This window comes from Ictidomys tridecemlineatus, chromosome 1 (assembly GCF_052094955.1).
Source record: "Ictidomys tridecemlineatus isolate mIctTri1 chromosome 1, mIctTri1.hap1, whole genome shotgun sequence".
Classification (NCBI taxonomy): domain Eukaryota; kingdom Metazoa; phylum Chordata; class Mammalia; order Rodentia; family Sciuridae; genus Ictidomys; species Ictidomys tridecemlineatus.
Genome location: NC_135477.1, coordinates 186,861,989 through 186,886,016, shown reverse-complemented (window position 1 = coordinate 186,886,016; position 24,028 = coordinate 186,861,989). Strand labels below are relative to the sequence as shown.

At 34.0% G+C, this 24,028-nt stretch overlaps 1 pseudogene; it reads right to left on the bottom strand.

The window, feature by feature from the left end:
- The window catches only part of LOC144367242 (olfactory receptor 14C36-like), a 48,994-nt pseudogene extending 27,963 nt beyond the window's left edge, over window positions 1-21,031 (bottom strand).
- Between the last annotated feature and the right edge of the window lie 2,997 nt (window positions 21,032-24,028).

Sequence of the window (24,028 nt, the reverse complement as noted above, 5' to 3'; positions counted from 1 at the left end):
CTTAACATGGAATTAGGCTGAATTCATCACAAGGAGTCCAAGGCAGAAGAATCTCAAGTTCTAAGCCAGCCTGGGCAATGTAGAAAGACCATGCCTCAAGTTAAAAAATTAAAATTGCTATGAACATAGTTTATTTAAATTCCCTGGGTTCAATAAGCAGAAATAAAGAAAAACAAAGAGTGCTATTAAAAAGAATATTCAGAGTGGTATTTATTTTCACATTATAGAGGTATAATGAAACAACAAAATTTGTTTACATTTAATTTGTATGATGATATACATATATATATATATATTTTTCAGGTATATAGGAGGAATATGTGTACTACAAACAAAATGATAATCATAATAAAGCTCTTAGAATGTGAACTCTGAAAATTTTGAGCCCACAGAATTATGTGGAACATAAATGGAGTGAGGTTGGCTGGGGTAAATAACTTCTGGTCAGCTACTGCCCAGCATAAAGATTGCACTCCAGGGCATTATATACTTGATGGTTGCAGAGGGCAGATTCTAAATTTTCTCACCACAGACATAAAACAATAATGATAAATATGTGAAGTGGTAAACGTGCTAATGTGTCTGAATGTCTCCTGCTTCTTCTTCATATCTCTGTCCTCTGGATAGAATGGAATGTCCTAGTGTTCTGTTGAGCAGTAGTGCTGAGAGAGGGTACCTTGACTCATTCCTGATCTTAGATGCACTGATTTCAGTCTCTCCATTGATCATGTAATTTGTACTTCATTTGGTTAATTTGATGTATTACACTGATTGATTGATGTAAGTTGAACTACCCTTGCATCCCATTTATAAAGTCCACTGGCTCAGAAGTATGACTTTTTAAAAATGTGCTGTCCAATTCAATTTGCTTTATTTTTTCCAGGATTTTTGTATTACTAGTTCCTTGGGGATATGGCTCTTTAATTTTTCTTTTCTTGTTGTTTCCTTCCTTGTGGTTTCAGGGCAATGATTGCCCTCTCAGAATGAATTTTGGGAGGGCTACTTTCTCTTCAGTTGTTCAAAAGAGTTTGAGAAAGATTGCTTTAAACTCTTAAAATGTTTTCTAGAATTATCTAATAAGTCATCTCTCTAGTTTAATTTTTCAAAGGGAAGATTTGCCAATCAAAATCATCTTTCTAAAAGATCAAACTATCAAAGTTTTAGTTTCACATTATTTGAAAAAAAACATGTTAAAGTAAGCAGAATTCTCTCACAGAAGCATGTGAAGTGCTGCCTCTTCATGCCAGGAGCTGAGTTCTCCCTATGGCAGCACAATTAGCCCAACAACTTCAGTACTCTCTCTTCTTTCTTGGCACATTGCTCTTGCAACATGCTTTGGGGCACTAATTTTCTCAGTTCTTTTGGCCACCTAATTTCTCCAAAGATACTGCCTGCATCAGAAACCTGAGGCTTACATCAGATTCCTCTGGGTGTTGCCTGCTAGGTGCACCAGGGTTCATGTGGCAGGGATGCTCAGTAGGCAAAACTCTGAAGATGAGCTCCCAGAGGTTATCTGCCATCTCCTTAGCTTAATGAGTCTCATGAGTATCCTTCAAAAACTTCATTTGCCAGATTCTAAAACTTTCCCTCATTATTCCAGCCATTGCTTATCTCTGTGATTTGCTCATTATTGTGCCTATGTCCTGTGTGGCCCTCTAACTGTGCCCAGAGAGGGTTAGAAGTGGTTGCTCTAAGTGAAGGCTGTCTGCAACTTTCCAGGGCTGGAATCCAAAAATCTCACCATGAAGACCAGTGTTGAAAATATTTTCCCTTAAGCTCCTCTCCAGAAGTTTGATAGTTTCAGGCCTTACTTTTATGTCACTGATGCATTTCAAGATGATTAAACATGTGATGTAAGAAAAGAAGACAGTGTCATTCTTTTACTGTGGGTATTCCTTTTTTCCTCAGCAATGTCTGGAAGAGACTCCTCTTTCACAATGTGTCTTCTTGGTGCCCTTGTTGAAATTTTTTCTACCTGACCACATATATTTTGCTTATTTCTTAGCTCTCTACTCTGTTCCATTTATTTAGGTTTCTACTTTTGTGCCTGTGTTGTACTGTAGATTGCTATGGCTTTGTAAAAATATCTTAAATTAGAAAGTGTAATGCCTCCAAATTTGTTTTTCTTTCTAAGCGTCTCTATGAACATTTCAAGTTTTTGTGTCTCCATATTTTTTTTCCATTTTTTTGTGTGAAGAATGTTTCTGAGATTTAATAAAGACTCCATCAAATCTACATTTATTCAGGTAGCTTGGATATTTTAACCATATAAATTCCATACAATATCCATGAACATATGATATATTTCCATTTATTTATTTTCTCTTTACTTTTTTCACCAATGCTTAGTTTTGAGTGTATAAATCATTCACTTCCTTGCTTAATTGATTTATAGAGTTATTTTTATGCAATCAGAAGTGAGGTTATTCTCTTGATTTCCTTTTCTCCTAGGTAATTATTTGTGCAGAGAAGTACTACTGAATTTTGTATGTTGATTTTTTCTAGATTTTTAAAATTGATTAATTAATATGTTCTAATTTGTTACACATAACAGCAGAATGCATTTCAGTTCATACTCCACAAATGGAGCACAATTCTTCATTTCTTTGATGCTACACAAAGTAGAGTCACACCATTCATGTCTTCATACATGTACATAGGGTAATGATGTCCATCTCATTCCACCATGGTATGTTGATTTTGTATCATTCACTTTCCAGAATTTATTTATTAGTTCTAAATTTTTGTGGTGCCTTTGAAATGTTCTACATATAAATTATGTTATCCACAAACAGAAATCATTTTATATCTTCCTTTTTGATTGGGATGACTTTGATTCCTTTTTCTTTTCTGATGAAAGTTCCTTTTTCTTTTTCTGTTCTTCCTAGTACTTCCAGTACTGGGAGGTAGAGCTGTGAGAGTGGGATTCTCTGTGCTGTAATGCAGAATCCAGCCTTATATTAAAGTCTTTACCACATTTGAGTTGGTATATCAAGGAAGTGCTGGGAGTTTTCAGTGCTATTCTGCATGTAGAACTCGGGTTGTCCATATACCACTTTTAATCCTCATACTAATATTTCAGAACTTCTGTGTATTATAACTGCATTTTTAAAAGGGATTTTGGTTTGTTTGTTTGTTTTGATTTGTTTTTAGTGGTTTTGGGGATTGAACCAAGGGGCTTGTTCATGTAAGGCAAACACTTAATCTACAGAGCTATACCACAGTCCCTGAAATAAAAAAAAATATTTTTAATTCTGACATGTATTTCACTTTCTATTAATACAAAATGTGTCATTTCACATATTTCTACATGTATAATATTATTCTTTTTTTTAAAGAAAGAGTGAGAGAGGAGAGAGGAGAGAGAGAGAGAGAGAGAGAGAGAGAGAGAGAGAGAGAGAGAGAGAGAGAGAGAATTTTTTTAATATTTATTTTTATTTTTTTTTAGTTCTCGGCGGACACAACATCTTTGTTGGTATGTGGTGCTGAGGATCAAACCCGGGCCGCACACATGCCAGGCGAGCATGCTACCGATTGAGCCACATCCCCAGCCCAATATTATTCTTTTTTTTATGTTCATTCATTTTAGGCTTGTGTAGCCCTGATGTCCTCTTTACCTATTTCCTTATGATATATATCTTCTCTCAAATAAGACCAAAGGATATATTATATTTAAAATAAAATATTAATCCATTTGTTTATAAAAGGTTTTAAATATACTTTTATATATTAGAATTTTGTTTGACTTTATAATATATTATATATATTATACTTTATAATATATTATTTATTCTTCTTTTGTGTGTATATTTTTGTGTATTATACTTTTGTGTACTAGTGGGACTTTGTTACATATTCACACATGCACACACTATAACAATGTAATTGGCCAATATCATTCCTCAGTACTTCCCTTTTTTCTCCCCTCCTCCCTCCTCATAAAAACTTTACTCTACTGATCTCATTTCTATTTTTAGGAGACTTTCCATCTTTTCTTTCTTTTTTTCTGTCTACTTCCACTTATACACTTGACCTTCTGAGTTTGACTTATTTTATTTAACATAATGATCTCAAGTTTCATTCATTTTCCTGCAAATGACACAATTTCATTGTTTTTTGTGGCTGACTAAAACCTCATTGTATACATACAACACATTTTCTTTATCTATTCATCTATGGATGGACACCTAGGCTGGTTACATAGTTGGAAGCTGTTTTGAATTGTGCACTATAAACATGGGTCTGCATGTATCCCTGTAGTCTGAGAACTTTAATTTTTTATAAATCCTGAGGAGTGGTATAGCTGGGTCAAATGGTGGCTCCATGCCCAGTCTTTCATGGAACCTCCATACTGACTCCTATAGTTGTTGTACTAATTTACAGTCCCACCAACAATGTAAAAATGTTCCTTTCCTCACTTCCTCTCCAACATTTATTATTATTTGAACTCTGCATAATTTTTCTGTGTATCTCACCTACAGGAATGTCTTTAGGTCACTTGAACATCTCTATCTGGTTTCTGAATGCTCAAGTCTTCAACTGACTATGTGTGGAATACCTTTTCATTCATCCGTGCCTACTGTGACTTCTTTCTGCCATGTTTTGTAATTTTCTGTACATGAGCCTGTCACCTCCTTTTCCAAGTTAATTCCTGAATATTTTATTGTTGTGCCCTTGATTAATAGTGTTGCTTCCTTGGGGTCAATTTACAGTACACACATAAGTGATTTGAAGCCCAGCTGTACCCACCACCTTTGGCCTCAATGAAGTGAGCCTTTCTCATGTCACTTTCGAGATGAGGCAGCTGATTTTCTATCTCACTGAGCACAAATCCAACAACCCTGCAGCTGCTGGCCAGCTGTCTAGCACCATGGTGAAGTATACAAGTGCCCCCTTTGCTGTGTTTTCTTTACATTAGCTAGTTCCCTGAGAAAGCCTACAGATAATGCTCGTGGATCTAGATGAAGGCATAGTCCCATGGTTTCTCTCCCCAAACTTAACTCTTTCTCCCTGTCACCTCCAACTCTCAGTTTTCACCTCTGACACCTATGGAACATGAGCAAAGGAGAGAAGTACATTTCTCCTCCTCTGCCCTCTGACACACCTAAACAGGATGTTCTCCAGTTAGAGCTCCTCCAGGGAGTGCCCACCTTGGCCTCTGGCCACTATCAAGAGAGAGACCTGAAATCCATATTGGAAGTGAATCAAGGCAAAAGACAATCATGTTTATTCTTTTTGTTGCTATTATTAAGAATATTTTCTTTATTTCTTCCAATTACTCATGGTTATGTTATAGGAATCACTGTCTTTCTCTATGGTTTGCATTCTGCATCTTAGCTGCACTCATTTATCATTTATTAATTATAACAGTTTATTGGGAAAACTTTAGGATTTTTTAAACAGATAAGATCATGCTATCGGAAAATTAAGGTAATTTTGTCAGTTATTTTGTTAGAGGTATTTTATTTATTTTTATTTAATTCATTATTCTGGCTGTGACATATAGTTCTTCATTAAATGAAAGTTGTTAAAGTAGGAAATTTTTCTTGTTCTGATCTTAGAAAGGAACTTTCAGACATTCATCATTGGTCATTGTCTTTGCTTCGAAATTTACTGTAAGATGCTGACTGTTCAGAAGTAGTATCCTTCTTATTATTCTTGCTATTCAAATTCTATCCCTGTTCCTAAGGTTTCCCTAAGTGGATTCCTATTTCCTTCAATTTCCAGTTTAATAACCTATCATGAAACTATACTGAGTTTTACAGAGTGCCTCTTCTCGGCCAGTGGAGAGGATCATCAGTGATTTTTCTCCCTTATTCCTGCTATTGTGTATTGTGACATGATCAATTATGTTTGTGTGTGGGCATTGAAACTCTCTTGCTTTCTGGGATAAGTGCCAGTTATTTATGCTGTGTAACACTTTCAGTGTGCTGTTAAACTCTGTTAGATAGTACATTTCAATGTTTTATTAGTACAATCGAGTTACTCATATGTTGGGGTTTATTATGACATAGTCATACAAGCATGGAACATAATTTACTCTAATCCAGTCCCGAGTGCCTCCTCTTTCCCTCCTCTCCTCCCTCCCTAGTTCCACTTCCTCTGCTCTTCTGATGCTCCTTCTGTTTATAAATCTGTTAAATTGATCTCCATAGATACCCATAAAGGTACAAACTCTGTGATATACTCAATATGTAGATAGCACAATTTGATAAATTCATTCTACCATTCCTCTTTTCTCCCATCCTTATTCCCTTTTCCTCAGTTCCCTTCCTCTATTCCACAGACTTCCCTGCTTTTTGATGGGATTTCCCCCTTTTTTCTAATTTTGCTCTTCCACACATGAGGGAAAGCACTCAATCCTTGATTTCTGAGTCTGTCTTCTTCACTTAGCATGAATTTCACCAGTTCTATCCATTTACCTGAAAGGGCCATGATTTCATTCCTCTTTATGGCTGAGTCAAACCCCATTGTGTTTTTGTACAGCATTTTCTTAGTCCATCATCTACTAACAGGCTTCTGGGCTAGACCATGACTGGCCAGAGTGAATTTCTCTGCTGTAAACATTGATGAGCCCACTTCCCTGTAGTATGGTGATCAATACCAAGGAGTATTGGATCAATACCAAGGAGTATGATTTTAAAAATACTCACCAGGGATATCTTTTTTGTGTTTAATATTCTATTTTTATCTTTGGTTTTGATATGAAGTAATGCTAGTCTCAAAAAAATGAGTTAGGGTATATTTTCTACCTTTTATCATATAAGAGTTTTATAAAAGTTATTTTTTTGTGGTACTGGGATTTGAACCCAGGAACTTTATCTCTAAGCTCCATCCCCAGGTCTTTAATTTTCATTTTATTTTGAAACAAAGTCTTGAATTATAATCTACTTCTTTCTCTCCTTCCTAATTTTGTTTCTCTCTTCTTCCTTTCTCCCCTTCCTTCCTTCTTTCTTTCCTTCTTTCATTTTTCTTTTTATTCCTCTTTTCACTTTTAATTTTCTTAGCCCCATTCGTTGAAAAGACTACTCTTTCTCCATTAAACTGTATTTCAATTTTTCTCAAATATAAATTGATCATTTTATGTGGAAGTATTTCAAGATTTTCTGTTCTAGTCCATTGATCTATTTCTATCCTATCACCAATATCACACTGTCTTGATAATAATAAGTCTTGAAATCACAAAACTTGTCTTCTAAACTGCTCTTAAAAAATAAAATTTATAAAATATTTTGTTTTAGTTGTAGATGTACACAATATCTTTATTTTATTTTTATGTGGTTCTGAGGATCAAACCCAGGGCCTTGCATGTGCTAGGTGAATGAGCTACTGCTGAGCCATAACCCAAGCCATATAGAATGTTTTAATTTCTTACCCCTTCCATACAGAGTCAAGCTTTTGGAGACCAAAGGGAAAAAAGTCTTCCTGAGACTTTTTTCAACATGGTGTTGAATCTACTATAAATGTCAGAGTTAGGAAAATGTCTGCAGGTGAAAGTCAGTCAAATAAGTCTTGACCAGGTTTCAATTGATGTTTATTCATCAAAACAGCCATGCTAATTGGTGGTCACTACAGCCTGACAGTGTATACAAGGTTCCTAATTCCACACAGCTCAGTGTTTTTTCTACTTCTGCAGCCCACTCTTATTATAATGTTGGAAAATGCATATTGATTAATTCTGTCCTGGCTCTCACTTTCTACTTAAGATAATTATCAACTAGCATGGATGGGTCACACAACATAATGTTACTGATTAACCCTGCAGGGTGTGTGAACTGGGACAGGCAAGTGACTAAAAACCAGGCACAGGGAGTCAGTTAAGAGGTCAGTCATAAGGGGGAAAACAACATTATGACAATTTGCTTAAATTGCTTACTTCTACTTCACTTTATTTTTTCTAAAAAGAAGACAATTTTCTTTCAGTTTTAGAAAAAAAATGAGCTGATATCAAATATTGAAATGAGCTGATATCAAATATTGCTGCTAGTGGAAGCATGCATTTTATGACTTTGCTTGGAGGAAAAGAGGATTTTTTTCTATCCATGGTTCTGAAGCTATCATAACTCTCATAGAATCAGCTGCTCTTTTTGTAGGATAGCTGTTTAATTTTCTTTCTTTTTTTCATTCATTCTTTCTTTGGTACCAGTGATTGAACCTAGAGGTGCTTAACCACTGATCCACAACTGCATCCCTCTTTTATATTTTATTTAGAGACAGGGCCTTGCTAAGTTGCTGAGGCTGGCTGTGAACTGATGCTACTGTTGCCTCAGCCTGTTGAGCTGGTGGGATTACAGGCATGTTCCGCTGCACCTGGCAGCTATTTGATTTTCTATATTACCCATCAAATTACTCTTGTGTTCATCTATTAGGTGAGAGGTGCTCTAGGAGGTTCTTTAAAAGTATGAGTCAAACACCTTTTCTTCTTGTTAAATGGCATCTCATGCTCAAGACTGCTATTATAAAAAGCTACTAAAGCAAAAGCCAGAAGTCTATTTTAGAAGTTAAGGATATTTACATTTTAGGGATTAAATAGCTTAAGAAATCTTGATTTTTATTCAAGTATAATGAACTTTCTATGACAATGACTATTTTTACAGTAATTAGACTTATTGGTTAAGGGATTTATTATGAGGCAGGTTACTTGACAACTATTGATAATATTTCTTTCATAGTAATGAGACTAGGCACAAACTACATTTGATTTTTCTTGTCTGCTTACATAAATATATGTGTTTTTATGTTTGTGTGTATAAATAAAAAGTTTATCTATGTCATGAACTGACAGCACGTGTAATACTCAGGTACCACTTGCAGAGATCTTACAGTTCTTCAGCACTAATACAGTCAATAGTATTCTCTTCATTTTGCTGGCAAGGAAATTGACATTGAGATAAACTGTCCAAGCTTACTCAGACCACAAGACTCACAGGAAGTTTCAATGGATTGGTGTCAAACTGATGCTAGAGAGCAAATGTCCAACATTATGTAAATGTGCAAAATGTAATATGATCCAGAAGAAGAGGGACATGAAATTATGCTTAGCTATAAAAATGATATATGATGTTTTTTGTTTTTGTAAAAAGTGCTGCATTCTTGTATGTCCCAGGGGAAATAGAATCATACAGGAAGACAAAATAAAAATAACAAATCCTGTAATGGTTTATAGCCCTGGAATTGTTAGCTGCTTAATAGGACTCTTCCGATGTTGTTTAGAGTCATTGTCTTTGTTTGAACCAGGATTGGGGATGCTAAAAACACTTCCCCATCTCTTAGGCAGGGAGGTACTGATGAGTTGTTTTAAAGCATAAAGTACTAAAACTAAAAGAAACTGTACTTTTCATACATCAGCACAAGATAAATTTAAAAAGTAGCCAAACGAAATTTTAAATGATGATTAAAGGTAGTATGACAAATGGCTTATATAGAAGAAGGAAAACATCACAAAGAATAAAACTTTATTTTCAGCCTAAGTATATAATGGGTATACCTTAGTGTGCTTCCCTTCTACCTTTCATAATGTATCATAGTGATTTTCTATAACTCCAAATCTATCTTCTGGAAAAAGATGTAGCATAATTTTGTAGGTAAATGGGGAACATAAGAAACAAATTTACCAAGAGTAACCTTGTATGTCACTAGAAATTGGAAATGTACCCAAAACATGCAAGTAATGCAGAAAACACAGGGGGCCAAAAGATGTGAGTCCTTTAATTCTTTGTGATGACTTAAAAGCCAAAATACAGTGGTATCATGTTGAGCACAGGGACCATTAACTAGGAGCAGAGGGAAGCCTTTTCCAACTATTACTGAATTAGAATTTATGCTGCTTAGCTTTGTGGTTACAGTCCCAGGGCTATTTTTTGTTGGTTTGCTTGCTTGGTATTGTTATTGTTTTGTTCCTTTATTTTGTAGTTCTGATTTGTACAAACCCACAGCGTTCTCTTCTAAATTTAGCGAGGTTTCAATACAGCTAAAAGGAAAAGCAGAAGAGAATGTATTTTCTACCATCCCATGAATCACTGAGATCTCATCATCTTGGTCGTGACGCTGGCTGCCTATTTTCTCTCTATTTATTATCTCAGCTTGAAGCCTGAGAAGCAATGAGAATTATCCAATGTGTAATTAGAATGGAGGACCAGCAATATGGATTTTGGAGACATAAGGTGGATAAATGGAGTTGTGGGGATGAAAAAAACCTGTGGTCAAAGAGAGAAAGAAAACAGCAGGGCACTGAGCACTCTGAGGTAAGATATCTGAGAGATTAGTGAAGAAAATAGGCAGCTAGGTTCTTCAAGACTGGGAGGTCGACATGGCACCCGTGTTACAAAGTTCTGGAAAGGCTAGAGAGATTGAAGAAAGTAGAACTGGAGAAGTGAAAGGACGGAGGGCAATACCCTAATACGAAGAAACAACAGACATCTCTAGCCTGAAGCCCCAGGGCTGCCCCTGATTCTGCTCTGCCACTATCTTAAACCCACAGAAATTGTGACCACTGCCTGGGCTCCAGGTGGCTGCAGCCATCCCACCCCATCGTGGCTACATGAACTTCTTTTCTCACCTTTGGTTCTCCCAGTTCCTTCCATTGGCCAACCTAAACAGGAAGCCAGGACCAAAAATAATAATAACAACAACAACAAAATAAATAAAAAGAGAAAGAAAAGAAAAGAAAAGGAGAAAAAATAAGGAGTCTTGGAATTGTTGTTTCAGTCATTCAGTACCAATAGTGCAGAATGGTACGGAAGGAAGGGGAGACTTGATCTTATCATTGGCTAAAAAATCACCCCTTGAGTTTAGTCACTGTTACCAAAAAAGTTTTAAAAATTAAAAGCATCTTGTTAAATAGAACCAAAAATATTGTTATCAGAATAGTATAATCAGTTTCTACATACAAAATGGTAAAAATTCAATAGTCCTTGTAGAAAGTCTTGTTCTTTTGTTCTGGAGAACTTTTTAGATTGGGGCCTTTTAGTTACACATAAATAAAGCTGAACACTTCTGTTGTATTTTTTACAAACTATAAAACCCTGGGGCTTCAGGCTAGAGATGTCTGTTGTTTCTTCCTTTCACTTCTCCAGTTCTACTTTCTTCAATCTCTCTAGCCTTTCCAGAACTTTGTAACCCGGGTGCCCTGTTGAGCCTCCCAGTCTTGAAGAACCTAGCTGCCTATTTTCTTCACTAATCTCTCAGATATCTTACCTCATCTTGAATGCAAAATCTTCAGCCTGCAGAGTGTTCATTTGCTAATGTAAATTGTAGTAGATACAATGTAAATTGTAGTAGAAACAGAATTCTTACCTTTTAGTCATATTAGTTTTCTAATCATTAAGATTTTTTAATTTATTTGCTATTTGGGTAGGTAAAAAAAAAGGCTGACACAACTGGAGATGAAGGCAAGGATGTTTTGGGGCTTTGTATGTATTCCTGTTCTTGTGGAATTTTTAGTGTTGTTTTCTGAGCAGTTGTTTAAATGTGATGAGTCGAGATGGAAAGAATCGCAGTAAAGACATACTACTATCACCTTCTCACTTCTGGCAGTGAAACTGTGAAAACTCTAAAGGTGTTAGATTGGTGATAGTATGACACTATATATATGACATATTCTGAGACACGAGAATTCAGAATTTTGGAAATTCACCCATATCAGATACTGTGTTCCAAAGTATGTTCTCAATGGGGTACATGTTGAGGCAAGCAAAAGGGAGTTTCTCTGAGAAGAGTAGACATTCTCATTGTCAATGATTCTAAGAAAAAAACCCAAGCAACAGAAAATTAGGTATCAGAAGGGGATGCCTACGCTTGGATAAAAAGAAAATACTTTATTCTTTTTATGCCTGGATTTCAAAGTTTAAAGATGCTTAGAATATACTTAATACTTGTTTACAACTTCAGAATAATACAGTGTACCCTGACATACTTTTAATGAGTAATTTCATGTCCCTATGGAAATCTCTTAAGTTTTCTATATAGCAAGTATTTATTATGTAAGCAAAAACATGTTTATTATCCTATACACTAGAAGATTGGCCAATCAAATAGGTTGAGAAAATTATTATGCAAAACAAAAATAGCCTTTAGACCAAGACAAAGAATTCTGTAACCATTGGATAAACATGATTTAGTGTTTTAATATTAAAGTAAATGTGTCAAATGAAATTGCATTCAACATTATCTAGCATATAATTTTTTATAAAATAAAGATTTGTTTAAGAAATACTATTTAGTTGTCAATGGACTTTTAATTAATTAATTAATTCATTCATTTATATGTTGTGCTGAGAATTGAACCCAGTGGCTCATGCGTGCTAGGCAAGCACTTTACCACTGAGCTATAACCCCAGCCCTAAAATAAGATATTTGAGGTTGTAAGATTATGATATTTATTCTTTCTTCCAAGGCATAAAATCCGTATCATAAATATCCCCAGTAATATTTGTAATTTGACTAATGATGAGGCATGCTTATAAACATCAGAGTCAAAGATTTAAAAATAATGTAATACATCCAACATTGATTTCAAAACAAAATTTTTTCAACAAAAGCTCTTCATTCTACTTCTAGACTAATATAGTAGTACTTAGTAGTACTTAAGTGTACTTATTACTATAGTACTTATACTAAGTATAGTATTACTATTAGTACTTATAGTAGAATTACAGTAGTATAAGTAATATTACTAGTACTATTATACTAGTAATTATTACTAGTAATATTATATTATTATAATTACAAAATATATATTATATTATATATATATATATATATATATATATATATATATATATATATCAGAATGCCAATGTATCATTAGCAAAATGTGCTTAGCTACTAAGGAATTCAAAAGTGAATGAGTTTCTCTTCTCCAATGCTGAGACTTAATGTGAAATCAGACTCTCTGTTGCTTCATGCACATGTAAATATTTTGAATTTGAACGTGAGTTCTTGAGTCTCTTTCCATAGCCAGTCTTTTTCAGATGTTCTACTTTTCCTATCAGAAGAAGAGGTACTGTGGATGGATTATGGAAGATATCTTGGACTTATGTGTCAGCTTTAGACTCTTATTTCTGATATGTACTTTTTCTTATTTGTGGGTTGAGTACTGAATCATCACTAACCTCCCATACATTCAAACGCTCATTAGGAATCTTTTTTCTTTTCTTTTTTTTATTGGTTGTTCACAACATTACAAAGCTCTTGACATATCATATTTCATACATTAGATTGAAGTGGGTTATGAACTCCCAATTTTACCCCAAAAGCAGATTGCAGAATCATGTCGGTTACACATCCACAAATTTACATAATGCCCAATTAATAATTGTTGTATTCTGCTACCTTTCCTATCCCCTACTATCCCCCCTCCCCTCCCCTCCCATCTTCTCTCTCTACCCCATCTACTGTAATTCATTTTTCTCCTTGTTTATTTTCCCATTCCCCTCACAACCTCTTATATGTAATTTTGTATAGCAATGAGGGTCTCCCTTCATTTCCATGCAGTTTCCCTTTTCTCTCCCTTTCCCTCCCATCTCATGTCTCTGTTTAATGTTAGTCTTTTCTTCCTGCTCTTCCTCCCTGCTCTGTTCATAGTTGCTCTCATTATATCAAAGAAGACATTTGGTATTTGTTTTTTAGGAATTGACTAACTTCACTAAGCATAATCTGCTCTAGTGCCATCCATTTCCCTGCAAATTCTATGATTTTGTCATTTTTTATTGCTGCATAGTACTCCATTGTGTATAGATGCCACATTTTTTTTATCCATTCATCTATTGAAGGGCATCTGGGTTGGTTCCACAGTCTTGCTATTGTGAATTGTGCTGCTATGAACATCGATATGGCAGCATCCCTGTAGCATGCTCTTTTAAGGTCTTCAGGGAATAGTCCGAGAAGGGCAATAGCAGGGTCAAATGGTGGTTCCATTCCCAGCTTTCCCAGGAATCTCCATAATGCTTTCCAAATTGGCTGCACCAATTTGCAGTCCCACCAGCAATGTACAAGAGTACCCTTTTCTCCACATCCTCACCAGCACTTGTTGTTGTTTGACTTCATAGTGGCTGCCAATCTTACTGGAGTGAGATGGTATCTTAGGGTGGTTGTGATTTGCATTTCTCTGACTGCTAGAGATGGTGAGCATTTTTTCATGTACTTGTTGATTGATTGTATATCCTCCTCTGAGAAGTATCTGTTCAGGTCCTTGGCCCATTTGTTGATTGGGTTATTTGTTATCTTATTGTCTAATTTTTTGAGTTCTTTGTATACTCTGGATATTAGGGCTCTATCTGAAGTGTGAGGGGTAAAAATTTGTTCCCAGGATGTAGGCTTCCTATTTACCTCTCTTATTGTTTCTCTTGCTGAGAAAAACACTTTTTAGTTTAAGTAAGTCCCATTTGTTGATTCTTGTTATTAACTCTTGTGCTATGGGTGTCCTATTAAGGAATTTGAAGCCCGACCCCACAATATGTAGATCGGAGCCAACTTTTTCTTCTATCAGACACAGAGTCTCTGATTTGATATCAAGCTCCTTGATCCATTTTGAGTTAACTTCTGTGCATGGTGAGAGGAAGGGATTCAGTTTCATTTTGTTGCATATGGATTTCCAGTTTTCCCAACACCATTTGTTGAAGATGCTATCCTTCCTCCATTGCATGCTTTTAGCCCCTTTATCAAATATAAGATAGTTGTAACTTTGTGGATTAGTCTCTGTGTCCTCTATTCTATACCATTGGTCCACCCGCCTGTTTTGGTACCAGTACCATGCTGTTTTTGTCACTATTGCTCTGTAATATAGTTTGAAATCTGGTATCGCTATACCGCCTGATTCACACTTCCTGCTTAGAATTGCTTTTGCTATTCTGGGTCTTTTATTTTTCCATATGAATTTCATGATTGCTTTATCTATTTCTACAAGAAATGCCGTTGGGATTTTGATTGGCATTGCATTAAACCTATAGAGAACTTTTGGTAATATCGCCATTTTGATAATGTTAGTTCTGCCTATCCATGAACAGGGTATATTTTTCCATCTTCTAAGATCTTCTTCTACTTCTCTCTTTAGGGTTCTGTAGTGACAAAACTTCTGAAACGGAAATGAGGAAAAACACTCCATTCACAATATCCTCCAAAAAAATAAAATACTTGGGAATCAACCTAACAAAAGAGGTGAAAGATTCATTAGGAATCAATGAAACAAATTTACTTTGGTCATTTTTAACAGATTTTCTGGATTATAAATTCTAGTTAGGAGAGTTTTATACTAGATGCAGAAAACAAATTCTTACTATAGCTGCATTACCAGGGCATTCAACATGAAATTTATAGTGCAGTTTAAAATAGTCAATGAATGATATAATTTAATTGTCCTTTAAAATGCCTTTTTCAGGAATGAAATATTGAGTATATGCAAAGGTTATAAATAAAAAAATCTGTAGACAATATAGGTATTTTAAGAGTTTTATTAAAATATAATTTGCATATCATTTGAAATTTTGTAAATGTCAAATTTGATAAATTTTGGTAAATTTACACATTTTTTGTAATCATACTTTCAGTTTAGTTTAAAATATTTACATCTCACTTCTAAAATTCATATACTCATTTGCACTCAATTCTTTCTCCTTTTTTAGTCCAATGACACCACAAATCTGCTGTCTCTGTAATTCTGCCTATTCTAGAAATTTCATGTAAATAATATCATATAATATATACGTTTTTATAGTAATTTTGAAGTTTATCCATATTATCATGTATCTATAGTTTTTCTTTTCATTGCTAAACAATATTCTGTTATGCAGATATATTATATTTTGCTATTTATTTGGTATACATTTAAATTCTATTCAGTTTTAAGCTCCTATTAATAATACTACTATGAATTTTTATTAAAAATTCTTTGTGTGGATATACATTTTAATTTCTTATAATATCTAAGTGGGATTTCTGGATCAAATAGTAAGTATATGTTAAATTATTTCAGAAACCACCAAACGGCTATCCAACATACCAGTGTCAATTTTGATTACAATCAACACTGTGGAGGGCCTCTGTTCTATATCCTTAACATACCTGGCATTTTCAATTCTTAAACTTAGCCATTCTAGTTGAATGTATAATAGGACCTAAAGTAGTTTTGACATAAATTTTCCTATTATTAATTATTGTAAGAATCTGTTCACATGCTGATTAAACATTTATGTATCTTCCTAGTGAAATTTCTATTCATATCATTTGTTTCTTTTAAAAATGTAATCATTTGAATTTTGTTGTCAAGTTGTAAGGATGTTTTATTACTCTAAATACAAGTAATTTGATACATACAATTTGTGAATATTTTATACCATCTGTGGCTTATTATTCACTTCTTTAATTTTTTTTTCCTTGGAGGTAAAATGTTCTTTAATTTTTGGTAAAGTACCATCTTTTTTGTTTAATCCTCAAATCAACTCTATAATGAAAGTTATTTAATTAGCTTTGTTTTACAGATGAAAGACATGAAAGTTAAATAACTTATTCAAATTCACACAACTGGTAGATGGGTTCCAGTGTGAATTATCTTATATATAAAAAAAGATAAGCAAATGATGTTTTTTTGAACATTCTCAACTTTCTCTCTCTGTCTCTCTCTGTCTCTCTGTCTCTCTGTCTCTCTCTCTCTCTCTCTCTCTCTCTCTCTCTCTCTCTTTTATACAAAATTATAACAGGTTCTCTCAAATGGATTTATGACCTATTCATACTTCAGAATTTCATCTCCATTGGGAGAACCATTATTTCCTATCTTAAATGAAATAAGTGTATTTTATAATTTGCTAGTTGGATTGACTGGACTCCTGCCCCATAATCTTCTCAAAGATAATTAATAATGCAAGTAAATTTCTCACTAGATTTCCTAAGGGTACACGTATACTTTTGTCTGTGCATAATTTTAACCTACTCTCTGAACAGTTTTTGCTTAAAATTATGACCATTCCACACAATTTAATTAAAGTTATGCTGCTTTATATCTATGTAGTCATAACAGGTTCACCAGCAAAAATTCAGTGTGAGACTAAACTCAGGAGTTGGGGAAAAACACTGAGGGATTCTCATTCCCTTCTTCCCTGCCCCACACTCTCCACATGCCACCACATCCAGGGCTAAGGGTGAGTCGTCTCACTTGAGATGGCTGAAGGTGGAGATTTTCTATATGGGGTTCCTCAGGGCAGCATCAACTTTCTATTCTAAGTGCTTTTTCTGTCTTCTGCCTTGAGAATATGCAGACCAGACAGAGAATTATAGCCATCTGTTGTATCCTGGATAATTGCTATCCTCTAAGAAGTTCATGAGAGGGCCGAATAGCTTTGGTGCTTTGTTTTTAAAATTTTCTCACATGAACTTTCTTCTTTCTCATTCTTTCTCTTCAGTTCCTTTTCATTTCTCCTCTACTTACCTTTGGGACCTCTTTTCTCATTTTGGATCCCAATACACACCAGGAATGAAAAGCCATAACTTTCCCACCAATTCAAGGACAAGGGAGCCATATAGGGAACTGATGGATGGGCAAAGTTTGTTGTAATTACAGTGCCATCTCTGAGGGGAAGTGAAAATTCTTTTAAGTCTTAGTATGTAAAGTATAAATAATCCTAGGCAGAATTTCAAAAGCAATATTCTTGCTTGGCTCTCATTCCTTTAATATTTCCCCATCATTTTTTTTAGTATTGTTCTAGGAAATCATGTGGATAAAAGTAAGATATTTATACAAAGTTCCCTTGCTTTACCCAATAAGGCTTTTAATGTCTTAGACAGAATAATGTCATGAACTTGGACAGTGCCCTTATACCAAGAACTGTCAAGTGTTTTAACTACTTAACTATGAAGTACCTACCCATCACCTTGCCTAAGACTTCTATGATTAGGTCTTTGTTTATTTTCTTCAATTTTTCTCTACCATAAAATAAGAATGTAAAGTTCTGTATTGGCAAATGTCATGCTTTCTCCCTTCTGCTTTGAAAATTTTCCAGGATGATCTCCTTATACATCATAGTGTGATTTCTTTCTTTCTTCAAGCAAGTCCTTCAGAAAATTGCATTTTTTATTATAACATTTATTATATCACATACATAGATAGATTTGTCTGATATTTAATATTTCCCTTATTATTAACATCTTGTATAGTGTATCAAAACCAGAAGTTTGGTGTTGATACAATTCATAGAGTGTATTTTGATTATACTAGTTATACATGCACTCTTTCTCTGTGTGTTTGTGTAATTTTCTGCAATTTTTTGCATGAGTACCTCTTTGTAACTGTCATCATCCTCAAGATAATCATTTTAACATTATCACAAGTCCATCATTCTACCCCTTTATAACCAAATCCATCCCAGTCCTAATACCTTGCCTATCTCCTGAAACCATTAATTTGTTCACACATTTATAATTATGCTGTTTCACAAATGTTATACAAATAGAATCATGAATAGATCCAAATATGTGTCTTTAGTTTGACGTTTTTCCACTCCATATAAGACCACTGAGGTTGATCCAAATTGTGTGTATCACTAGATTTTTCCCTTTTATTGCTGAGTAATATAACATAATTTGATTCTTCTGTCCACCCACTGAAAGATATATTTGTTATTTATAATTCTTGGCTATTAGGATTTTAAAAACTTCTATAAACATTCATGGATAAATTTTCTGCCTAATTTTAAAAGTATCTGTGATATACATACAGGAATGCAATTGGTGGGTCATATGGTAATTCTGGTTTCATTATGGAAAATAAATGCCAAACTACTTTCCAGAGTGGCTGTGCAATTTCCCACTCCTAAATGCACTGTATGAGTGATACAGGTTCTCTGCACCCCTTCAGCATTTGGGGTTATTATGATTTTTTTTTAATTTCAGATATTTCGGTAGCTGTATAGTGATATTTCTTTTGGCTTCAGTTTGTATTTCTCTAAGGTGTATTGATGATGATAAACCATAATGTGTGATTTTCAAATATTTTCTTCAAATCTTTTTATTCTATTAGGAAGTTATTTCTCAGCATAAATTTTTAATTTTGATGAAATCCAATCTATTATTTATTTTCTTGCATGGATAGCTATAGTTTGGATTATAAATGTCTCCCTGAGGCTCATGTGTTATAAGTTTGGCCCATTATTGGGAGTTGGTGGAACCTTTGGAAGGTAAGGCCTCGTGGAAGGTAACTGGGGGCACTGGTCTCTTCTTCATTCTGTTTTTTATTTCCCTGCTGCAAGAAGGTAAGCAGCTTCCTCTGCCATGTGCTGTCAGTAATATATGCTGCCTTTTCATGGACCAGAAAGCAGTAGAGCCAGTTGACAATGGATGGATATCTCCAAAACTGTGAGCCAAAGCTTTCTTCTTTTTAAGTTTATTGTCTCAGGTATTTTGTTGCAATGCAAAGTTGACTGACAAATACATCATGCTTAGTGTTAAGCCTGAGAACTTTCCTTAGATTCTGAAGACTTTCTCTTGTATTTTTTTCTTTCTATAACTTTTGTAGTTTTATATTTAAGGTCATTTGGGAACAATTTTTACATAAGGTATAAGGTTTAAATTGATGTTCATATTTTTTCCTATGGACCTTCAACTTGTCTTGATCACTGTGTTCTTAACATAGGGAAAATTGATTCATTTCACTTTAATCTTTTTCAAAATAAATTTTAGTTATTGTAGGACATGTTACTTGTTATATGAAAAAAATAGGCAAAATCTAGTGTCACACAAAATTAACAGCACAAAGGATGAGGTTTACAGCTAGATATTCAGAAACAAATTAAATCATGTCATCAGAACAAAAAATAAGTAAACTTAAATCAAAAAGACACAACAAGGTCTTCTATTATTCCATATCTGAAAGCTTATTGCAAGGAAATAATCCAAACCTTTACTAAATTATATGTCTAACAACATTAATCACAGCATTACTTCTAATACCCCAAAAGTTTAGTCAAACACTTAACAATTCCGGGTTGGTCAAAGTGGGTACCTACCTTAATAAAGTAAAGAATTAGGAGTAAACATTATACTTTTATAGCAATTCAGTAAGGAAACATTAAATGTAACAGTTTTTAAAATAGGGAAAAAATAGGGGCTTGTATTCTATGTCTTTCTTTTCTTCTCATTTTTCTAATTCTTAACTTACACTGATAATTATTTTATCAGAAGTTTAATGGTATTTTACACACTAAAATTATACATACTCATATAGATATAAAATTATAAGACAAGATTATATATTATTTACATGCAACACACATATTTACTACAGATAGTTTAAGAAGCAATTATTGGGCCATTCTTCCTAGCCTATATCATTTTGGTAGCAAAGACGAAGAAGTCAGTATTACTTGTATGGCACACTGCAATTTATTAGGGTATTTAACTCTTTTCTAAGACTTAGGTAAATAAAATATATTTTTACACCATATAGCATTCAAAATAATGCAGACATTAATTGTTAAATCAAGTAAATTATTCTCCAACATTTAAAAATGAGAATTTCAAATCTGTTTTGGTAAAGCTGGTATTTGCATTTAGATAAAAATAGTTTAAATTACACCTCTTAAGAAACCTCAATGGGTTTTCCTTTTTCTAATCTATAAAATATGAAAACTTGGATTTGATAATGTTAATTAATTTTTTATCCACCTAAACTATTTTCATATTAAGGATTCCAAAATGTCCAGTATGCTCTAATTTGCAGAAATGAGTGATCCTTATCAGAGAAATCATATTTCAGATACTGTGAACCCACCAAATGCTTCTTCAGAACAAATGAATAAAACTTTTGATACATGGAAATAGAAATTGAGGATGTCATTTAGAACCTCCCCAACTGGGTACCACTATCTGACTTCCTTTCCTTTCCACCACATCTTACCGCATGCTGGTCTTTCCAGCATGGTCTTGCAACAATAACTCCTTCAGCAGCTCCAAAGGCCCTTAGCCATACTGAATGCAGAGGTAAACTCTGAAACTGATCAAGATGTATACGTCTATGTAGGAAATCAGCTCCTTGACCCTTCGCCATGCTGTAATATAACAGCATATACTTGGTCCAACTTTCTGATCACTGCCTACAAGGACCACAGGCTGCATTGTTAATCACTGCTATATTTTGAGGAGCCTACCATGAGGGGATGATCATAGCCAGAGGCGATGAAACCAAAGATTTCCCCCAACTCTCAGGGCCAGTTGAGTATATATATATATATTTCATATATTTAAGATAATTTGTGTTTTTAGGAATATATATATTCCTAAAAACACAAATTGTCTTTACTCGCTTACTATAGTACCACAATATGAGCACAGTTGCCAATTATATAACATGTAGTCTAAAACGAGTTGTTGAATGAATAAGTATAAGCTGTCCATATTGTGCAAACTTTACATGATATATATCTTCTAGGAAACTGTTAATGAATAGTGTTGAGTAAAAGAATTATTGCCAAATTACATGCACTATATATGCATATTTACATAAATTATATGTTTACAAATATGAGAGCCATCATGAAGAAACTTAATTTTTTCCTGTTCTTTGTTTGTTTGTTTTAGAAAAGGAAAAGTTAATTTTGGGCTCATAGTTTCATAGGTTCAATCTATAGTTTACCAACTCCGTAGCTCTTAGTTCAAGGTAAGGTAGAAAACATTATGGTGGAAGGGAATGGAGGAAGAAAGCAGCTCAGGAAATTGCAACAAGGAAACAGAGCTCTTTCTGGTCTTTTGTTTATCAATCTTTTTACAGTTGCCTTACTTACATATAATATACATTGTCTCATAAATCATTAAGGTTGTAGCACCTATAAAAGAAAACAATAATTGATCACCTTATGCATGACTTGAGCTTTCTTCTCCTTAGTCCTTTCAATGGATTATGTTGTGTCTGGATTAAGCAAATACATATTTTTCATGTTCATAGAAAATTTTCTATTTTCAAAGTCTTTCTTATATCATATTTCATTTGTGTATTATGTAAAACTAGGACTCAGGTATTCATTGCTTTTACCCCTGAATCATTCGGTTGTGTTTATTCCAAACTTCTGCAAGTCTTTCCTCTCTGCAATTTCCCTGGAAGGTTAGTTATTGAGTCTAATCAATGTTTATCTTTGGGTACTGTGGTTATTCTGTACTACCCCATCGGGCATTGTCACTTACCCTGATGTTTAAAGAAAAAAAAAAGAAGAACAGAAATGCAGTGCAAAATTGTCACCACCACCACCACCAACAACAACAACAAAAAGCCAAACCCACTTTTTTGTCCTTGTTAAGAACTAAAACCCCATTGATGACATCCAGGAGGTATTGCTTATATGATGGAACAATCCAATCTTTAAATGAGAATTTGAAATTGTATAGAACTTCAGATTTCAGGTCTGAGAGTTGGGGTGAATAGATACAGAATATGTGTCAAAATGCACTGTTTATTAGCATCCAAAAGGAAAGAATTCAGATAATTTTAATTTCTTAATAGATTATTAAATTCTTGCAATCTGAAATATATTTCAGTCTTGATTTTTAAAAGAATAATAGGTAATAATTTAATGCTATAAATTTTTAATTTATCTGTAACTGAGTAACTGACCAAATAAACTTAAGCTATTTTTAATTGTTAAAAAATAAAAATTAAAAAAAAAACTATTTGAAAGCCTTGGGAGATGCAAGAAATAATTGAGAACTTTTGAGGAAGTTTGCGCTTTATTACTTTATAGAATTTTTACCAAAACTGTTTTATGGCTTTTACTTAAATGTTGATATGGGAAATGAGCTAGAAATAACCTCATGTACATGATCACTTATATACTTAGACTCAACTCCCTGTGCTCACAACTAATACTTGATTAATTTGTCTCACTGTTTCACCTGACTCCTTGGCAGTATTGGGATAAGTTATAGCCTAAATATTCCCTGTCCTCAAAGCAAATTGAGTTCTAGCTTTCCACATCTAGACTTTCCCTGACATGCTCAAATATTATTAAGCTTAAGTTCAGATCTCAGTTTTATTATAAATGAACTAAAAATCAGAAATGAAAAATGATTCTCCCCTATACACAGTCAGTGATAGGGTATAGGGCGGCACATAAATTAACATGTTACTATTCTCACTTGGGACTTTTCAGAACCTTAAAAAAGTACAATCAGGCTGGGGTTGTGGCTCAGCAGTAGAGCACTTTCCTAGCATGTGTGAGGCCCTAGGTTTGACCCTTAGCACCACATAAAAAAAAACTACAATCAATCTACAATCAATAAGCAATTTAGACATGCAAGTAACTTTTTGAACATAGCTCGTGTGTGTGTGTGTGTGTGTGTGTGTTACTGGAGATCAAACCCAGAACTTGAGTGTGTTAGGCAAGTGCTCTGCACTGAGCTATATCCTCAGCCCTACACAAAACTGCTTTGAAATAAGTAACTCCCCATACATTTCTAATAGCACAAATGTGATCAGTCTAAAATAGTGTGTGTGTATGTATAATTAAAATGTCTTCTCACATCATTATTTTAAAATGCATTTAATGAAGATCATAATTGACTTTATTTCAGTTTTCTACATTCTTAGAAATGAAATATTCTTTCTCTGAATATAAAAGGAGGTTCAGGCAATTCACAAAAGCATAAACACATTTAAAAGTTTCCACAACCCAATCACATAAAACTAACCCTCACAGACATTTCATAACACGTCATTGTCAACTGATTTCCTCTGTAATCTTAGTGGATACAAAGTCATGACCATTTTCCTGTATCACCTAACATTTTCTAAACATGATAAAATATACAATTTTAGTGAGGTACTGGTTTAATATTTTTATTGGTGTGTTATAATTATACACAACAATGGGATTCTTTTTGACATATTCCTAATTGTATACATGATAATTTGCTCCATATCCTCCCCCAGTGCTTCCCTTTCTGGTCCCTTCCTCTTCTCCCTGATCGTCTTCTTCTACTTTATTGGTCTTCCTTCTATTTATTTATTGTTTTCTTGAACTGATACATTATAATTATACATAAAAGTGTAATTCAT